This window comes from Colossoma macropomum, unplaced genomic scaffold (assembly GCF_904425465.1).
Source record: "Colossoma macropomum unplaced genomic scaffold, Colossoma_macropomum, whole genome shotgun sequence".
Classification (NCBI taxonomy): domain Eukaryota; kingdom Metazoa; phylum Chordata; class Actinopteri; order Characiformes; family Serrasalmidae; genus Colossoma; species Colossoma macropomum.
The window spans coordinates 19,729,357-19,751,683 of NW_023494801.1; the positions used below are offsets into that span (position 1 = coordinate 19,729,357).

The 22,327-nt window shown below is 38.2% G+C and overlaps 1 long non-coding RNA gene across 1 annotated transcript; it reads right to left on the bottom strand.

The window, feature by feature from the left end:
• Window positions 1–11,643: 11,643 nt before the first annotated feature.
• Window positions 11,644–12,456, bottom strand: LOC118820897. Its single transcript, XR_005008290.1, has 3 exons — window positions 12,326–12,456; window positions 12,089–12,167; window positions 11,644–11,903 (listed from the first exon to the last, which is right to left on the bottom strand). It is a non-coding gene; the product is annotated as an uncharacterized LOC118820897 (long non-coding RNA).
• Between the last annotated feature and the right edge of the window lie 9,871 nt (window positions 12,457–22,327).

The following is a 22,327-nucleotide window of genomic DNA, read 5'->3' on the forward strand; positions in this document are numbered from 1 at the left end:
GTTAGGTTAAAGATAACAATAATAATAACAATAACAATAATAATAATAAACAACAACAACAACAACAACAACAACAACAACAACATTAATAAGATGAAGAAATAAGAAGAGTCAGAATAAGAGGAATGAAATCACAACCTACCTGCAGCAGCTCATCATCATTATGATCTACTGCATCAACTGATCAGAGTATTCATACGCGCCCATTCGCCTGTTGTGACGTCATCGAAGCGCCAATTGTGACGTCATGAAGTGAGAAAGAATACAGAGTCAATGAGGCTCATCCACTCTGTGTAAACAGACTCTTCCCAAAGCTCAGCCTATAAAACTACACAGTACAATCAGCCTTTTAGAGGAACTGAATAAAACAATGGTAAAAAATCTGGAATGATGGATTAATACCTGCAGAGTTCTATATAACATGAACTCTTACAGTGTTGAACTGAACTTGTAGTGGTAAATCCTCTGTTTATGTCTAGTACAGTATGTGGAGTCAGTTCCAACGATCTAGTGTATTCTTTCTAAACTGTATTTCCCAAATCCAGCCTCACTACTTTTTCACAAACTTCCTTATTTTTAAAATTTCTTCAGTATAATTATCTGAGTCAAAGCATGGTATGTTTCATATATTTATTTTCACTCACAATACAGGTGCTGAAAGAGAGATTAGTCCTACATAACATAGTAATGTGACATAATAGTTACAGTAATAATAATACTGCCAGCACAAAACTGTATTTCATAGCAGGACTAGTTCAAGCACAGCTGTGTTTATGATGCATATTTTTACACAGTTTTAATGTCAGTTCATGTTCTATTAACACTTCTTGTCAAAAATTGAAATTGCCACATTTTCTTGTCACTACAAAAAAAAACCCCATATAAAGTCCATAAATGGAGCCCCTGCATTTTAGTGACAAAAATCTGTGACCAAAAGAGTATAAGATATTCCTCTCTAACGTAATTCTATGCCACAGATTCTTTATATTTAAAAATAAGCAACAAGGATGTGCCTCTCCAAATGAAAGACCCCATTTATTTTGTTCTCAGTACACAGATACCTTTCAAGGGACAAAAATGTTATTCATTTAAACCAAAGGACATAAGATATAAACTTACAATTTCCACAATGTGGTAGGTCCTACTTTAAACATCAAGCTAGAAAAGTATAATATTACAAAAAATGTACAACAAGCTTTTTCTTAAAAAAAGGGAAAAAGCCCACATTAACGAGAATTAGTTAAGGGTAGGGCTCTTGGGTAAGTGGCTGCCTGCGAGGGAGAATTAAAAGCTGTACCACCTCTTAACTAAAGTGTAACTCGAAACATACACAAACTCTTCACACAAAGTGCAACAAATAAGAAAGGAAAAAAATCAAAATTCCACAACTCAGCAAAGAACCCAGGGCAATGATGAGAAAGCCACTGACCACCTGGCCTATAGCCCAATCTGAACGAAGAAGAAACAAAAGAAATATTAAATGAAAAAAATCCAACAAGTACAAATAAAATTATACAAACCAAGAAAATCAGGCAAAACAGCAGGACGACTTGAAAATTATTATAGAACCTGCAAAAATATATGTTATGAAAAAATGAAAAGACTTATGTTTAATAAAATAAAAAAGGTCAACCTCTTCTTCAATAACCTCCTCACTGCTCTCAGGGGAGGGAAAATATTGTGCTTGTGTTTTCTGTACACATACCTTCGGTAAGAATACTTGGAAAAAGCAGACCGGCAGTCATTTATACCACAAGTTATGTGAGGTTCATGTGCATGTACAAGTCCGATGTGTTGTATGAGCTTCACAAGAATAAATGTTCTAAGTGGGCAATTTGTGCACTGGTCCAGTGAAGTGATTTAGAACAGAAGGTTGATCACTCGAGTCACAGTTACTGGCATTGGCTTGTTTCCATCCTCCTTAATGTTTAGAATGCACCTCTGGAGAAATGTCACTGTGTTTTTCAGGCATCCAGGGTATGCAATGTTGAAGGTGTAATACATACAGAAGGTTGTGATGAAGGCCTCATCTATTGCAGTACAAGAGCACACTTCAACTCCATCAACCTTCACCACACTAGGACTTTGTTTAGAAATGGCAGTTTTCCAATCCTTATCTTTCAGCTGAATTGTTGGATATGGTGTTGTAGGTTTACCCTGTAGAGAAACAAGAAGAGTGCCACTGATGCAAAGCACCACTTTTTCTGCCTGTGCTCATCTCCACAACCTAGCTAGTTACTGTTATTGAGTGAACATTTCTGACATCAGTAAACAATCATAATACAAAGGCTGTAGCAAAAAACTGCAACATACATGCATTTATCAGATCCCGCTAGTGTAGACTCTTTCAATACTGCATCCAAGTTACGTGAAAGCTAATGACACCCCGTCATGGAGAATATTCTGTCTACTTGAGTCAGTGAGTGTGTGTTGGTGGGCAGGAGTTAAAATGCATGACAATAAAACAGATCTGGCATGGTACACTAAAAAACATATTCCTGACTTTCTGTTAAGGGGGGCCCTATCAGTTTGTGTGGCACCAGTTCTTACCTCTCCAAGAGTAATGAGGTGGTTAACGTTTTCCCTGAAGATGGATGGTAAAAGAACAAGTCCGCCCCTGAAGTCAATGCCTACATCATGAAGAGAAGAGGGGGGGGGTGCTTTAATAACAATCCTGTACTTACTTAAACAATTTACATTTCAAAGCACAGAGGCAACACTGATGCAATAACAATATATCTGGGTCAAAATCACAACCCGGAAGGTCCTCAGCCAGGGCTTCCTTTCTCGCCTCCAGATACAGTTTTTTCAATGGCGATGTCCCCTTGACTACTTTCAACAAATTAGGCAGTACAGCTGTAAATCCCTCGCTGAAGCGGCGATACATGTTCACCGTCAAAGGATGGATGGCATCAACCTCATCATACAACTAAACAATAACGTAACATAACATAAAATAGACAAAACCATATTAGACAAATAGATATAGACCATATAGTAAAATGCTAATATATGCCAATCCTTATGATCTGCATTAAAAAATAAATAGGTCTTCAGACATATAAAAGATAAATTCATACCTATTTAATGTTGGTCCAGCACTTGCCAGCAATAGCTAACATTGGGGCATTTGATGGCTATGTGAGTCTCAAACATAGCATCCTCTCCAACAATGCATGATTCCTTTAAAAATAAATAAATAAATAAATAAATAAATAATAATAAAAAAAAGATGCAAGTAACCAGTCACAACCAAAAAATTTGTGCATTACTCAAATCTCTCCCTTGTTAAAAAAAATCAATATAAATAGATACTTACTGATAATGGCTTAGTTTGCTTAGCACGCAAAGTTTCAGATCCACCTGTTGACTTCCTTGCTTGGTGAAACATCTCTTTAAATTTAGCGGACCTCTGCGTCATTAATGAGTGGGGCCCGTTCTGCCTTGAACTTCAGCTTGAGTGACGTATGCCAGGTGTGCTGGTTGATGAACAGCATTAAGTGAAAACATGCATGTTTTCAGTAATCACCAGATCACTAATAAGTTTAAAATATTACACCAATCCAACATTATACCAACTACTACTATCAAGTAGCCGATTACCATTTTCAAAAATAACAAAATACTTCTTTTAAAACCCACAAAAAACACTTACATAACCATTCCCCTCAACATCCTTCTGGACAGGGTACTTCAAGATTAAAGCTTTGGCAACCTGAACATACTCTGCATTGGTTGGATACCTGCACAACAACAGCAACAAAATGAATCAAATCTGTCCAGTAACTCTGCCAATCTAGACAAAATCATATGTAAACATTTGGCACTCCCGATAAAAATAACATGTTTTGTTGATTTTCTAAGTAAAAATAACTATTCAATCTCTACAGAGCTACTTCTGCACAATTTCCTGCAAAAAAACTATTCATTTGATGAATTTAACATATTGCAAAAAATACAAAACAAATTGTGGCCTGTGCAAAAGTAAAGGCATATTTTGTTTTATTTTTTCTTTTATGTCTAACTCATCAAATAACCAGAAATTTTGCACTGAAATTCACAGTAATACATGAGTTACATTTGTTCCCTTAGGAAGATGTGAACTTATTTTCACTTAGAAAATCAACAAAGCATGTGATTTGACTCAGGGTGTTCAAACATCTGCATACCACTGTACATCAACTGGTCAATGGTTATTCTTTAAAATGGCACATCATAATTTTTTTGTGCATTTTCAGTGTTCGACAAGGTATAGTGCAGTATAATTGAAACAAAGTACTTTAGTTTGAACTGCGCAGCCCTAATGCTTACATTATAAAAAAAATAATAGTCCACTGAGCTATATAGAGCAGAACTTACATTGTGTACTGTACCATCATTTCATACAGCGCTCTAATAATTTTGTTCCGATCTCTTGGAACCTTTTGACAATGCTCTTTGGCACCCAGACGGCTCTGGATATCTTTTGGAAAATGTGGAATGGATATGACAGCAGGTAGTCTTTGGCAAACTGGTTCGTGTCTGAAAAATGAAAAGGAAACGCCTGTCTCTATGACTACTATATGACTATATAGGATGAGACTAAAACTCAGATAAGAGGTAAAAACAATCTGAAGCTGGTTTAATCCAATTCAACTCTACTGTTTGATGGATGAGTCAACCAAAAACATAAAGCATAGCAAACAGGTGGTGAATACATTTTGAGAAAAGTAATATCCATTGTTAAAAATCCTCACCTTTCACTCTGAGTCAGGTGCTCTACTTCTGGTGTGACTTCCAAATTAAGAGTCACCTCCTTGTTTCGACACACAAAGTCTCTGAATTTTAATTGTTTTTTGAAAGACTTGTCAAAGAGACAATCATGGCTTCTGCAAGTCCACAGTCTCTCTGTCCACATCATTTGTCTAAAATGAAAAGAAAAAAAAAGGTTCACAGTCTAAAGTAATCTAATACTTTGAAGATGGGAGGTAAACTGAAAAAAAGTCAAAGGCTGGATAACTACAACTGGCAGGTAGATTTGCTTTTGTTACTATACAACCTATCTTAAGGCATTCAACAAGAGAACTCACGAGTGCGCCACATCGTCAGCTACACTGATCCGTCACTGGCCGGGAATTATTTAGCCAACGTCTCATTGGCCTAGCTCTTTCAAACAAGGCTTGCTCTTCGAGTCAACGACACGGACAGCTCAGTGGGCTTATAGCTAGTACAGGTGCAGACAGTTTAGCATGCATTTATCGTTACGTGACGACAGACAGATTTAACTACTTCAGCACTCAAGGCTGCAAGCCAGCCCTCAGGGACTCGGACATATTTGGTTTGTTAGTTAGCGGTTAAATGATTAGCGTTAACGTATAACTTGTGTGTGAAACAGAATCAAAGTTAAATTAAACTGAACGTTTGCATGTTGGTCGGTGCAGGTCGGATCCAAGTAAATGGCTAAGGCGTGTGCAAATACCTTTTTTTTTTCCACAGCAGAGCCAGGGTCACACCAAACACGAGTAACATTTGCCTGGCGAAAAAGCTTGAATGAGAACGTCCAAAAACACAGAATCCGCTTCCTTAGGCGGTTTATGTTAACTTTTAATTTTAACCAAACTCGCCGGAAGTTTCGAATAAGACGCCAACTTCAGCCTCCTGCTAGTTTACGACGTGCAGAGCCAAAACAACTAGCGGTTAGCTAATTACTAACGTATATAAAACTAATACTAACCAATTATAAATTATACTGGTCGTAAAAAATGCTCTTTGCCTGTAGTGCCAGGCTCTTTATCAGCCAAGAGCTAGCTTAGGAGGCTAACGATGATAGATTTTTTAGAAAGACTCAGGTAACCTTAGCAAGCCTTGTTTGAAAGAGCTAACACGCCAATGAGACGGTGGCTAAATAATTCCCGGCCAATGACGGATTAATATAGTTGACGCTAGCTAGCTGACGATGTGACGCACTCGTGAGTTCTCTTGTTGAATGCCTTGAGATGGGTTGTATAGCACGCAAAAGCACAAAAAGAGGTAATTCAGTGCTTACTCGGCTTTCTTCCGGACATTTACAAAAAAAGACAAAAATATCGCCATTTATAACTAAAAATAAAGGACTCGCCTGCTACAGTTGGAGTCATGAGAGCTCCTCAGTGTTAGCCTACGTTTCACTGGACTTGCCACAGCCTTTCCCGCTCTTTTAAAAGTCGGTTAGCATCATTAGCTAGCAACTTAGTTAGCGTTAGCTAGCTTGCATTTCACTGCAACTCACAGGCCTACTGCTGAAATAAATGTTGAAAACATAACTGTTAGTTAATACAACTTCGAAGTTTGTTTAAAATATTAGGGGCTAACTTCCTCTACACCTTCACTAAAAAGGTAACCTTATTAGCTAGACAGCATAACGAAGCTGTTGATTCATTAAATTAGCTAGCTAGCTAGCGCTCTTAAGTAGTTTAGCTAACGTTACCTATCAAAGTGAGTACGTTAAAGTCACTTACTATGATTACAACGCACTTACCTTTGAATTTCTGAGCCTCCTCCGCCGTTACGTCAGTGCCTGCCTCCACCAACTTTTTTTAAAAGCTCCTCAACTGAAACTTGCCTCAGCGCCAGCGCCGGCAAAAATAACAAAGTTGTGTGTGTGTACATACATACATACATACATATATATATATATATATATATATATATATATATGTGTGTGTGTGTGTATGTATATATATATATATATACATGTGTGTGTGTGGAGTGATACGTGATATATTTTAATATTATATATACATATATATATATATATATATATATATATATATATATATATATATATATATACATGTTTGTGTGTGTGTGTGTGTATCTTAATACTTAATACTACATTTATATAAAATAGGCATGACTTCATAAGCCTTTACTGCCATGTCTTCATAATGATGTGCAAATGAGGTAGCCCATCCCAAATGTACCTTTTGTTGGTCATTAAATGGTACAAATCTGTACTTTTTACTGTTAGGAAAGACTTTTTTCCTAACTTTTCAGAAAATCAGAAGGCACATATCTGACCCTTTGAAGTCCAATATTATACCTTTGCGGGCACATTTGTGAAAAGTGTACCTCGGAGTACAAGACAGTACTTATATCGTACCTCCATTTTTTAGTGTGTAAAGTCTAAATCAGTTAAAAGTCTGAAATGTTCAACTCTGGCTGTGAACCAGTTCAGTAGAATGATCCACACACTACACAGTCAGTTTGCTTGTAATGTGAAATAATTAAAGATTTTGGCCTCCATTTTGATTAACAGTGTCGTGTGTGATGATGGTGGTCCATTAGAGAACATAATCAGCAAGATCCAGATCAGTGTTTCCCAGCCCTGCTCCTGGAGATCCCCTGCTCTGCTCCTGGAGACCCCCTGCTCTGCTCCTGAAGACCCCCTGCTCTGCTCTGGAGACCCCCTGCTTCGCACTTGGCAAACATAGGCAGGTGCTTAGGGACCCCTTGAGCCAAGGACCCCATAAAAACACAAATTAGATATGTTATACGTGTTTAGGTTAAATAACCTACTCTGAAAATTATATACTTTTTAAAAGTAGCTGTTATTTGTGATTGTAGTGGTAATTTTAGTAGCGTCAGTGCAGCGCCATCCCCCAGTCGAGGTTATAATGGACCACTGCATGTTGTTGTGTGATGACACAGCTGCATAAAGACAGACTGATATGAACAAAGCCATTAAGAGCTAATCTGCAGTGTGGAGGAGACGGTCTTTAATGTTGAGGGGGGAAAATAAACTACAAGAGAAGAGGAACAAGTTTGTCGCTTCACTCCCAAATTTAACTTCATTTTTTAATGTACACTGTTAGAAATAAAGGTTCTGTGCAGGTACATTTATCGTTCATCAAGATACAAACAATGTAAATGTACCTTCAAAGGCATAACAGTGGTTTTACGGTCCAATTGTGAACCCTAAATAAGTTTTTCCCAGTTGAAAAGTTTGTATTTGTACCTTTTCATAACCTAATGTTTAAAAACAGATCAATAAAATAAAAAGCCTGGAGACGAGACAGGGTATGTGGAGTCAATACAACTTAGAAAATATGATTTCAACGGATTATGGTACAGATATGTTCCCTGACTAAAGGTACTGAGATGTACCCTTGAGGGAACCACCCTAGAGACAAGAAGGGAAATGCCCCAGTGACAGTTTCATACCTAAGTTACTAAAATCTTCATTTTAAATGTACTGAGATTACATTACTTATGACTTCCTGTTAATGTAATCTCATTATTTTTTCCTGGAAAAAATAACATGCTTCTAATTTAAAAATAAAACTTCACCAAATACAAAACAGAAAACAATTAACCACCAAGAATCTCAGAGAAAGGTACAATCTTTTATTAAAGATTAAGGATTAACAAATGAAAGCGTTAACCCGAGTTACCCTGGGCTGCAACTAAAACATACACAAAAAAATCAAACCTTGTTATACTGATCTGGAGGGGGTACAGACCCCCTTTAGCTCATCTTACCTGATCTGTCTTACCATCACATGCAACTCTGACCGTACTGAGTTCTATTATAACAGTAACAATTTAGTGCCTTTTACATACACATTGTTTCTTCCATCAGCCTCGGCCTTCTGCGACAAACACCTTTGTTTTCTTCTGTGCCGCATCATCCTTCATCAGCCCTTGCAGTTCTATTAATTCATATATCATCACATAAAATAATAATCACTGGCCTTAAGGCAATATATTTGATTACCGTTATATATAAATTAAAATACACTTGCCTATGTTTTGATTGCATCATGTCACATCAATTAACTTATCCCTGTTTTCCACTTTTTCATTGACCAAGAGAGAACAAACCTATTGATTATCCATTAATTGTGACTAAACAGGTTATTCCTAATTGCGACTAAGCAAGCAAGTGTGTGTGTGTGTGTGTGCGCAGGCCAAGGCTCCTACACAGTGGTCAAGAGTCTGTATCATAGTTACAATTTATGTTCAAGAAGGGACTGAGCAGTGTTTCACAGGCATGGTTGAAACATGTAGCGCTGAAGGACAAAGCCCAAGCATGTACAGAGAGGCCTTGCATGTACCCACAGAGGCCTGGACACAGAGAGAGAACAAACACAGCACAGTGTAATTAACTATGCAATCAAATCAACCATTAATGTGGTCACAACTGATGTGTTTCTCTTCTCAAAGACATTCTTAATAGTGTGTAGTACAAACAGGATCTCCGTGTCTGTGTGTGTTTCTCCAGGCCTTTGACACAATGCTTGGCACACACCACATAGTCAGCATCTCTCACACAGACACACACAGACAGACACACACACACACACACACACAGACAATATGATTAGTAATGATTATTTTTTTTTACTTTATTACTTGAAAAATCTTTCACTTAAAAAAACTCTTTCACATTATGAAAATATCTCAGTACGTGACTGAAGTACCGTTGAGCGAGGCACTTAACCCTCAACTGCTCCCCGGATGCTGCAAATAGGGCTGCCCACCGCTCTGGGCAAATGTGCTCACTGCCCCTAGTGTTTTCACTAGTGTGTATGTGGTGTTTCACTGCATGAATGGTTTAAATGCGGAGGTAACATTTCCCACTAGTGGGACTAATAAGGGTTACTTACTAATCTACTTTGCACCAAATTATCTCACTATATAAACAGAAAATTGAGCTTGTTTTAAGCATTATTTCTTAAAGCCAACAACATTATCTGACATTATTGTGAGATAATTTCATCTAATAAAATTACTGCACAGAATATGGCTTGAACTAATGTTCAATCACTGCCAGGCACTCTGGTGAGACGTGCTGGAAGAAGTGAATTTCTTTTCTTGACTCAAGATGTTGATGCGACTTTGAGGAAGATCAGGGTGATGTTGGGCCAAAATACAGTCAGTGAGATTTTTTATGTTTTACTATTTCTTATTCTTTCTCTAACATTTATGTCTGCACTCTTAAAAAAACAGTTCTTCAAGGGCTCTTTAGTAAATACAGTGGTTCTTTATATCACCTACGTATTAATCTCCAACAGCCTAGATTATTGTAATGGCCTCCTTACTGGTCTTTTCTAAAAATCGGTCAGGCAGCTGCAGCTCATTCAGAATGCTGCTGTCAGAGTGCTAACAAAGACAAAGAGATATGACCTCATCACTGCAGTACTCAGAATAGATAAAAAAATGCTTTTTGTTTATAAATCATTACATGGACAAGGTCCTACTTACATCACTGATATGCTGGTAAAATATAGGCCTAAAAGAAACAGTGGAGATCAGTGGAGTCTGACCACCTGACAGTACCTAGAACCAGAATTGAACATGAGGAAGCATTCAGCCATTAGGCTGCTGTCAGTTGGAATAAACTTCCTGAAGATGTGAGATGAGCTCAGACTGTAAGAGTTTTTAAAAATAGACTGAAACATATCTGTTCAACTGTCCAGGCTTAAAACGGTCCTATTTGAGCAGGATTTCATCTCAGTTTAAACACTGTTAGCATTTCTGGACACTCTCCTCTGTAACGGCACTTTATTAACCTAATTGTTACAATTTTAATTAGATTTTTAAAAATCACAGTTTAATTTCTAATTTGATTTTTATTTAATAATTTTCACTTTTATATCTATAGTTTTAAACATCTTTTACTCATGTTTTTAATTTCTATTCTCTTCTACTTTACTTTTTAAATGACTGTATTTTCTCATTTGTAAAGCACTTTGAATGACAGCAGTGTATGAAAGGTGCTTTATAAATAAACTTTCCTGGCCTATATAGAATAACGAACACATAAACATAGTGAAATGGTTCAGATTGATGGAGCGCATGTCATATATGTGTCTATATAGAAACTTTTTGAAAATGTTTCTATATTGCAACAAAATGAGTTTTTCCATTGTTTGAAATTGTAACAATAGAAGAACCTTTTTGGTGCTATATAGAACCATTGTTCTGACATTGCTGTGTCTAATTCATTTATTCCAGACAGTGTAAATGATTATTGAACCACATTCATGTTTTTCTGTCTTTATTTAGCCACATGTCCCCTCTTGCTTATACATTGTGCCTTTGCAAATAAAGCAACTTCAAAAGAGGCGCCTTTTTATAGATGGCCTGAAGCAAGAAAAGTTCTATACAACTATAGATTATTATTATTAGTAGTAGTAATGTCAGTAGTGGTAGTATTAGTATTATTAAGATAAATAAAAAAAGGAAAATTGAAACACCTCCAAGTACTGATATATGTAAACATCAAATATGGCGTAAAATAACAGCATGAAATACAAAGATTTTCTGGAGTAAAAGTTAAAGAATCAGCAGAAACAGCTACATCATATGAGTGTATGACATTTGGAATACTTGCACAGTACTGTGGAGTTTGTACCACGTAATTTCCTACTTAACATCTAGAACCTGTTGGACAGTGTAAATAGACTGATTTCAACACGGGACATCTGTCTATGTACTACCCAAACTAATAATAATAATAATAAGAAGAAGAAGAAGTAGAAGAAGAAGAAGAAGAAGAAGAAGAAGAAGAAGAAGAATGTGTCAAATGAAAAACACACATGGCTTTGCTGCAATGCATTTATTAAGACACATGCTTAATCAAGGGTGCTCAATCGTGGTTCTGGAGATCTACCACCCTGTAGATTTCAGACCCAGCACACCTGCCTCTAATGTTCAGGTGCTCCTGAATGTCTTCATTATCTGGATCAGGTGTGATTAAAGGTGGAGCTAAACTCTGTAGGGTGGTAGATCTCCAGGACCAGGATTGAGCACTCCTGTGCTAAGTGCTTAAGATGGTGGAGTCATGCACTGGAAGGGGTTGGGCAGTGCTTTGCGGATGGCCGTGAAGATCCTGGACAGACGTTTGCGTGTTTTCCTAAAGGCTGATTCTCTCTGTTCAGCTGCAAAAGAGAAATCAGAACAACAGCAAATGACAAAACAGTCAACATCCAGTTAATTCTATTATATTCTACATTACGTATAGAAGAATAAAAGAGCAACACTGTGAGGCTCAGCTTATGACACACTGGTCTGAGCACGTCCACTGTGAATTAACGGCTCTGTGTGTATTGTTTCATGTACTTACACTTCTGAAGATTTCCAGAGGACGAGGTAGACTGATGATGGTCAGACATCATGCCAGCAGGACAAACTTTACTTGATTTCTAGATGATCAAACATTTAACAAAGAAAACAGAAAAAAACAACATTAACAACAATAACACACAGTCTTATATTTAACACAATACTTCATAATGTAGCAACTCATATGATTAGTATGATTTCTGATCATCCAGTTATTAATAATTAAAAAGTCCACTACCTTTACTCCAGGACTGAAGACGGGAGCTTTTTTACACAGAATGAAATGAAATCCTCGACTGCTCTTTTTCACAGCCACAGGGTTTGGATCCGAGGAACGGTGGTCATTTAATGGGCTGGAGCTGGAAGAGTAGGTTTCATAATCCTTGTTAGAAATGCTGTGATTATCCAACGTCTCTTTCACCATCTTACTGCCAGCCCTGCTTGAGGTTGTGGGTGACACAGCAGGTGACTTGAAATCCAATGGAGAGACGTCCTGACTCCTTTCAGGTTTAGTTTGCTCAGAATCCACGAGCAATAACAGAGGATCCTCTATTCTGCTCTGTGAGTCTGTGAGCGCCTTAGTCAAACGGCTTTCTGAATCAGTGACGGCACATTGTGAGCCAGCTGACTTGTCTGAATGTCTGTCCTGGCCTTTAGAACCTGCCCTTGTACTTGCTGAGTTCAGACTTAGCAAGTGTAGGAGTAAGGTCTTAACTGATTCATCTACAAAAACGCAGACTAGCGATGAAGGTACTTGGACTGGATCCCTCAGCAGATTCTTCCTCACCCAAGATGCATCTAGAACAGAGTCTGAGGAACGTTTCCAAACACGTGATGGCCCTTTTATATGTCTGAGAACCTCAAAGTTGGTTAGTCTATCTGCATGACATCGTATGGTTTCATCAGAAATCGGATGTTGCAGTTGGTTCGTCTGTTGGAGAGACTGAGGCTGGGGCACTGCTACAGTTTCAGCAGCAGAATCAGACTTCTCAATCACGTCGTACTCAGGGTCAGTAGTTCTCTCTGACACAGTAAATACTGACGAGCTTGGAGTTTTTCTAGAAGTTTTAGACATGCTGTGGTGGGAGGTGGTTGGTGTGGCTTGAATTCTCTCTGAAGTATTTTCATTTTCTTCAGTACTGATGGATTTGTGAGAGATTCTCTGTCTAGCAGCACCCATTAAAAGATTATTAACTGCATCGGTCAGGAAGCTCTTAGGCTTAACAGTTATCAGTCTGAAAGGCTGTTCTGGAAGTGATTTTGAGCTGTGGAGAGGAACTTCAGAGGAGCTTGGCAGAAGTAGCTCACTCTTGTATAACTCCACAACTTTGCCAATAACCTCATCTGTACAAGAGTCTAAATTATTCTGGATTCTTGCTGATATTATATGAGGAGGTGATCTGACTGATAAAACCCTCTCAGATTCCAGCTCTACTCCTCCTGTAGGCTGATCTTGTGGGGAAATCTTGCTTCTTTCTGAAAATGACGTCTGGAGCCCCAGTAGAAATCCAAAAACTTTCTTCTGCACACCTCTATATATGCTGCGAGAAGCAGAGGGTACACTTTCCTTTCTCTTAGAAGTTGGTGTAGATGAACTAGAAGCACTATCTGATGGGACAGACAGACAACACTTCTGCAAGTATTTCAAAAAGCTTCTGATAATATCTGAAGCTGTCGACTGGGCTTGAATGGATAAGGAAGAGGCTGCAACAGACGGCTGAATAGCAGTTGAGCTGGAGGAGGACTGGAATGACTGGGTGAAACCTGAGGTAGAAAGTCTTTCCACACTTTTTAGAAGTATTTCACCAACAGTCTGTGTTGCTTTGCTCTGGAACTGAGCACTGAAAAGGCTCTCAACAGAACGGTGTGAAGACCTACAATCAAGTGCAGTGTCTTTAAAATCAGAGTCAAGTTCAGGGAAAGGCCTGTTCTTACACTCTCTGAGATCACTGCCCAATGCACTAGACTTTGATGAGGATGTGCTAGATCTGGCAATGTCTCCCAAACACTGAAATATGTTATATATTTTCACTGAGTCTTCATCTCCTTTTTGGGCTTGACACTCAGGGGATGCATCTGAGTCATAAAGATGGACAACTTCACTAATAATGCTGTTTGTGGATGTAACAGTGAGATCATCTACGTGAGAAGCACCGCGGACTGTAGAGAGCTGCAAATCACCCTGTGTTGGGCAAATTGTCTGGCTCTCAAAACAAGTCATGAAAAGCGCCCGAAGATAACTTCGCACCCTTTCAAACAAATTCAAGGGGGCTGAACGAGACCCTCTCGCCGAAATATCAGATGTACTTAGCACTTTTGTAGATGGCTCAACTGGAAGTGCAACAAGTGACCTAATTATAGTATCCGAGTCACTTTTGCTAGTAATCACACTCGACTCAACGAGTTTATCCAAAGCATCAACGACGATTCTTGCAACATCTACAGCAGCACTGTGTAAATCTCTGGAGGAAGATTTAGATGATGTTGATGCACAAAATGAAACCTGCTGTGATGTGCTTTTCACCAGAACGTCACTCACCACCTGAATGGCCTTAGTTAGAAATCCTTCAGACGTGACTGATGATGTGTTTACTTCAGGCTGGTAGAAGACTGGGACGACGTCTGAGCTGCTAAACTCATGGATTTTTTGCTTTTCTGAAACACCCTCATCATTCTGGTCACTTGAACGGAGACTTGCAGACTTGATGACTTTACACTCTTCAGATGAGCTGGACTCAACAAGCTGTACCTCTTTCTTGTACAAATCCAGGACGTTGTAAATTATGTCATCTGTGCAAGAATCTATATCAGCCTGGTTTCTTGGAGGTGTTTTACTGTCATCTGTGTGTAAAGATTCTGCTGGTTTCAGTCTCTGATTGTTGGTTCCAAACTCACTTGATGAGAGGAGAGACTCTTTTTCTGATTGCGATTCTTGGAGCCTCAAAAGAAATCCAAAAATCTTGTACTGCACGTTTCTATAGAGTCTACGAGCAGCAGAACGGAAGGTCTTTGGTGAAGGAGTTGGTTCTGTTATACTTTCATGATCCACCTGATCAGAGGACGTTTTCTGTAAACCATTCAAAAAGGTGTTCGTAATGTCTGATGCAGCTGATTCCACAAGAACTGATGATGAGTAGGATTGGACAGGTTGGCTCTCAGGCATATCTACCTCCTTTAATATGACACCATCGCTTTCTTCCTTGCTGGAGTGAACTGACACTGCGACTGAAACTTTTCCACATGTTTTGAGGAGAGCATCACTTACAACTTGTGTTGCCTTCTCCTGAAACTCGCTATTGAAAAGACTCTCAATACGTTGTAGTGAAGGAGAGCTACAAGATCCAGCTTCTTTGTCAACAATCACTGATTCAGGAGATGAGATGTCTTTACTCTCCTCTAAATCAGTGCATTCCAAACTCCTTTTGGAAGAAGATCTGCTAGTAGTGATCATTTTTTCTAGCTCCTGCGTCACTCTGTGGACTCTCAGTTTGGATGCCATTGACAGTTGTGAGGTTTTGCCCCCTGTAGATCTGTGGGAATCAGAACTTAGATCATCTGCATGATAAAGACGTGTGATCCCACCAATCACATCATTTGTGCAGCTGACTGTGAGATGATCTATTAGAGAGGTCTGTGAAGCATTTGATGAGGGTACAGTGTTTTGTTGAAGCTCTGTACTTCTTTTCTTCACAAATTGGTTGAACACATTGAAGAACATCTTCAGCTTCTCATTAATTCTGTGAAAAATGGAGTCCTTAGCTGTGTCGCTGCTTAGAGGACGAAGAAATTTCCTGATTTTCATAGAGGGACTAGTTGATGAGAATGTGTCCATATTGCCTTGAATCGTGTTAACAATGTCCCTAGACGTGGCATCCAGATGACTTCGCATCAAATCAGTTGGGAACCCTGAGCGAGCCATTGCCTCTAACATTGAGTCCAGATCTGTTTCACTGGCGAGGCTGCTGGGCATCTCAGGGGAGCTGCTGCTCATGTCCCAAATCCCAGTATTACTGAGAAGTAGCTGACTTACAGCCCTGGTGGCCTTTGTCTGGAGCTCCTCAGGTGGCAGGTGAACTTTTTGCTTCTCGTAGTCCACAAACATGGGTTCCTCTACTTCTAAGGTCGAGGCAGTCTGGATGAGCTTTTCAGCAGTGGCCCTCAGCAGATCACTGGTTTTATGATCAGTTCTCTCAGAGCTGTTTCCCTCCAGGACATCAAGCACCACCACGATTATCTTACCCGTCAGAGCTTCAGTGTCTGATTCAGGTTCGTCTTGTGCCTCTCTCAGATCTGTTGTGTCCTTAAGTTGAGAACGTCTCATTTTACCTTCCAGAATTTTCAGCATTTCTTTAGCCACTAGACTGCACGTTGTCTTCCAGTCCTTGGACCATGAGGATTCTTTACAGGAGGCGACCTTGCAGATTGATTCTTCCATCGCCATTTTCACCTCACTGACAAAATCCTCAACAATGTGGCATATAAGATCAGATGGATCCACTGGAGATCTAGTTTAAGATAATGAGACAAACACACGACGAAAACAGTCGTTAACATCATGTTCTTTTTCATTTGTAACACAACAGTTGATGTCTTTTACATTTTGGTAGCTGCTAAAAAATTCAAAGAAAAATGTTTTATATTATCAAACTGGGTTGTTCTGTTGTAATGATGTCAAGCCATTTCACAATGCAATGAACCCTTAAAGCATGCAAATGGTTGTTTGAGTGGTCAAGGTACTATCAAACAACTGTAACTACTAAAGAACCACTAAAGAACCATCTTTTATAAGAGTATGTATAAATTTATAAGTTCTTTTCAGTAGCTGTGTGCAGGTTTAAATATATATCATGACATAATACATTCGTGTGGTTTTTAATATGCTTTCCAAAACAACTGGTACCAACGTTAATCATAAAAATATAAAACTACACATTATGATTTTGAATTTTAGCCTACATGCTTTGGCACTAAGGAATTATATCTTCCACAGCTAAAAGTCATAGAGTTTGTCAGCAGAGTTGGACAGTAAATAGCTACATTTACTCAGTTCCATGTATTTGAGTAAAGTTTGATTGATCTGTAGTCAAATTCAGGAGTTTTTTCAAACAGTAGTACTTTTTCTCTAATACAGCTGATTATCAGGTTATTCACTTAATCATTCTTCTTTTGTTTTAGAGTCAGATTAGAGAACAATTGTAGAAATCAGTGATAGCCATCAAGCCTTGAGTGGTCAGTCAGTGTAAAGGGGCTGAGTGAAGATGAGAAGTTGACTTCTTGGGCTTTTTGGTCTCACCTTTTGTCTAAGTTTTCTTCTGCAGTGCTGCTGCCAGATGGATTGATGGAAGCATATTCAGCTTTCTTCCTCAGCTTTTCCTCTGCCATGAGAACGGCTTCCATCCCAACCACACGCAGAAGAGAAGGCAGGTAACTCTGCACTGCTGATTTGGAGACGGAGATGATGATCTTTGTGCAGAGTGATGCAAACTGCAGTTTTGTTCCCTGTTTACGAAACACATCAGTAAATAATCAGTGATGTTTCAGGATTTTTCATTTCTCTCAGCGTCTCACCAACTAAAACTGACTAAAGCTCATTCTTAAAGATGTGTTAGTCATTATGTTTTGATACTTACTGCATGCGGCACATCCTCGCTCAAAGTCCTCCATTCCCTACAAAACATTTATTCCACGATTAGTGTGTTAAAGAATCTTTAACAGAGAATCAAATTCACTATCAGAGAATCAAACTGAAAGCCAAAGAAGAAACATACTGATCAGTCAGACTGAAGACGATGTCCAGGATATCCTGGAAGCAGCGCAGTTTCTGTGGAGATGGGGGCTCCTGTGGGGGCTTCCCAGCAGTTTCTTCCCCAGTGACGTTGCTTCCTCGCTGACTCTGCATTGTCTTATGATTTATTCACATTTCTAGAAATCAAATGTTGTTTTCAGTTAAAAAAATGTTACAACACCACCACCAACAACAATAATAATACAAATAATAAAAATAATATATAATAACTATAATACTTCTACCTTGACTACTACTACTACTAATTAATATAAAAATTAAATATATGACATTGATGTCATTGCACTATATCAATATTATTAAATGACAAAATATTAATTCTTATAATATTATTGTCAAAATTATATAATAATAATAATAATAATAATAATAATAAGTAAACTCCAAACTACAAATGTTCTCTCTCATTCACGTGGGTTCTTTTTTACTGTAGGTTCTTTTTCTGGACATTTAAAAAAAATTGACCTAAAGCCTTTATGTTGGAGTAGTTGATCAGTGTTGTTATTTTAATAATAATAATAATAATAATAATAATAATAATAGTAATAAAATGAAAAAGTAGGAAGAGTCAGAATCAGAGGAATGAAATCACAGCCTACCTGCAGCAGCTCATCATCGTTATGATCTACTGCATCAACTGATCGGAGTATTTATATGCGCCCATTCGCATGTTGTGACGTCATCGATTCGCCTATTGTGACGTCACGAAGTGAGAGCGAATACAGAGTCAATGAGGCTCATCCACTCGGTGTAAACACTCTTCACAAAGCTCAGCCTATAAAACTACACAGGACAATCAGCCTTTTAGAGGAACTGAATAAAACAATGGTAAAAAGTCTGGAATGATGGATTAATACCTGCAGAGTTCTAGATAACATGAACTCTTACACTCTTGGTAAATCCTCTGTTTTTCTCTAGTACAGTATGTGGAGCCAGCTCCAAAGATCTATTGTATTCTTTCTAAACTGTATTTCCCAAATCCAGCCTCACTACTTTCACCTCTACATCCCAAATATCTGAGATCTTCTGTCTTATTCTAATCACCACATCCAATTTATGATGCTGCTGAACCAAAGACCTGTATTCAGGTTTTCTAAATAAAGATTAAATCAATCAATTTAGCAATTAATCCAATTTTAAAATAAAATTTGTACTTCTATCCTTATGCACTGAACCCGCTCTGTGCTTTAGTATTATTGAGGAGCTTCTACGTCAAGTATTACAGCGCAGTCTTTCGGGTCGCAGATTTATCACATTATTTTCTGTACTGTGGTGGACAAACGTTTATTTTGGAGCTATAAAGTGATGGTCAAGCCTGTGGATCAAAGGACACACAGTCCAGTCTCTCTAGAAGAGGACAGGGCCATAAAATAGTCTAAAACGGCTTAGGTGTGTCTTTATCTTCGGACTGAAGACTGTCAAAAGTGAATGGAAGTGAATCGAGAGCTTCTCTCAAACGGTTCTGTCGTGCCTAAGCAGCTCACTTCCGGGGACTCGCTTTGGAAGGCAAAGCTGCCTTCAGCGCGTCGGTGGGTGATGATCTTTAAGAATTCCGGCTCTGTTCAGTGAATCAGATCAATCGGCTCAGCTCGCAAATCAGAGTCGACTCTTTTGGCTCCTAAACGGCTCTTCATTCAGTAGTATTGATTTAGGTTTAGTATAGGTTTTGATTTAGTATAGGTTTTAGTGACAAAATGAACAAACTGATTGATCATTTAATGTTCAATAAAGCTTCTTGTCCATTTTCTAAATAAAGTATTAACAAAAATGCATTGTGTTTGATTTTAAAGAGAAAACCGAATAAGTCAGATGTTGATAAATAGTTTCACTGGATGAATTCCTGTCCGGTCCTGTGATTTTCAGCTATAGCGTCAGAAGATGTACAAATTTTGTCTTCATTTTACATAAAAAATTCGGCTAAACGAGCCCACTTGTTTGCAAAGGACACGTCGTGTTTTTTCTGTACTCCAAGTCTTACACGCTAAACACTAGGGGGCGCCTGTGCGCTGCGCATGGTTGTGTTTGTCTCGCTCTAACCAGCTGCCTAGGTTCGTGAAGTGCTTGATGAATATCATAAATATTTACGTGTGTGAAATACAAAAGTCAGGGTTCCCACGTGTCTCACAAAACCTGGAAATTTCTAGACTACTTTCCAGTAAATAAACCACCTGGGGAAAAATATGTAAAACGTCCTGCGAATGTTAGTAAAGTCTTGGAAAAGTGTCAAATTAGGCTATTAAGGAAATTATATATTTCTGAGTGTTTTTTCTCAGCTGAATACATAAAGTGCTCTATTTACTAAATAGAAACTGATCTGCACTAGATGCATTATTCTCTAACAGCCTGTGATCTTCACTTCCAGTATTACAGTAAATTTGTGATCGAATGATAAGGTTGAGTAATGGATTCTGTGAGTGTGTTTCTGTTGACTTTAGTGTTGAGGATGTTGACAGCTGTGGGCCATTCTTAGATGATGTTCCATGGGCAGTAGCTGCTATGTATGTAATGTAAGTCATGTGTGTAAGTTATGGAAAATATCCTGGAAGCATCTTTATAAATTACAACCCCGTTTCCAGGAAAGTTGGGACGCTGTGCAGAATGTAAATAAAAATAGAATGCAATGATGTGCAAATCATATGAACCATATTTTTAAAGGAAAAATACTACAAAGATGACATATCAAATGTTGAAACAGAAATTTTATTGTTTTTTTTTTTAAATATATGCACATTTTGAATTTGATGCTGACAACACATTCCAAAAAGGTTGGGACGGGGGGCATGTTTACCACTGTGTTTCATCACCTCTTCTTTTACCAACACCCTGTAAGAGTTTGGGAACTGAGGAGACTGACTGCTGTAGTTTTGAAAGTGAAATGTTTTATGAATTTTTCATTTCATAATATGTTAAAATGTTTTTTGTGAGTGACAGGTCTGGACTGCAGGCAGGTCAGTTTAGCATCCGGACTCTTTTGATATGGAGCAATGGTGTTGTGATACATGCAGAATATGGTTTGGCATTGTCTTGGTGAAATATTCAAGGCCTTCCCTGAAAAAGACGTCATCTGGAGGCAGCATATGTTGCCAGAACATGTCTATATTGTTTAGCATTAATGGTGCACTCACAGATGCAATGTGCACTAATGCATCCCCATATCATCATAAATACTGGCTTTTGAACTGTGCACTGATAACAAGCTGAGTGTTTTTTTTAAATGAGCTCAGTCTCACAGAAGGTGGCAGCGTTTCTGGATCCTGTTTATACACGGTTTCTTGTTTGCATTTTAGAGTTTTAACTTGCATTTGTGGATGCAGCGCCGAACTGTTTTCACAGACAGTGTTCAGAGGTTTTCCTGAGCCCATGCAGTGATTTCCACTAGAGAATCATGTCTGTTTTTAATGCAGTGCCATCTGAGGGCCCAAAGATTATGGCCAGCCAATACTGGTTTTTGGCCTTGTCCCTTGCATACAGAGATTTCTCCAGATTCTCTGAATATTTGAATGATATTATGTACTGTAGATGATGTGAAGCAAAAGTTCTTTGCTATTTTACATTGAGAAACGTTATTCTTGAATTGTTGCACTATTTGCTTGTGCAGTCTTTCACAGTGGTGAGTGCTGAACCCCTCATCATCTTTACTTTTGAAAGACTCAGCCTCTCTGGGATGCTCTTTTATACCCAATCATGTTACCTGTTGACAATCAACCACTTAGAGTTTTTTTAAGCATTACACTACTTTACCAGCCTTTTGTTGCCCCCGTCCCAACTTTTTTGGAATGTGTTGTTGGCATCAAATTCAGAACGGGCATATATTTTTCAAAAAACAATAAAAATTTCTCAGTTTCAACATTTGATATGTTGTCTTTGTGGGATTTTCAATTAAATATAGGGTTTAAAGGATTTGCACATCATTGCATTTTGTTTTTATTTACATTTTGCACAGTGTCCCACCTTTTTGGAAATGGGGTTGTATTTCCTAAAAAGAGTGAGATTCTGAAAGAGTGCTGGGCTTCCAGGACTGGTGTTTGAATAAGCTACACTGTCTTGCTGATTTTTAACGACTATACATGGATCATTCTATCAAATTGGTTTGGTAAAATGATCCATAAAAGTCAGAGTTCAAAATGCATTTTGGACATTTAACTGACTTGAACTTGCACTACAGTTTTTTTACTTGAGTGACCGTTATATTTGCTTTATCAAAAAAAATGACTGAACATTCAACTTTGTACTTCCAAAGCAACCATAACACTACTGAAACTTTACCAAATGTTTCAGTAGTGAGTGTTTCGGTAGTGACAATTTTAGCTAATTTTTTGCATAACTCAAAAATCATAGCCAGTAAATGACTAGCAAACCCATCTTTTAACAGACATAAAATCATAATATTTTTCATTAAAACACAAACACGTTTACTTAATTGCAGAAAATGTG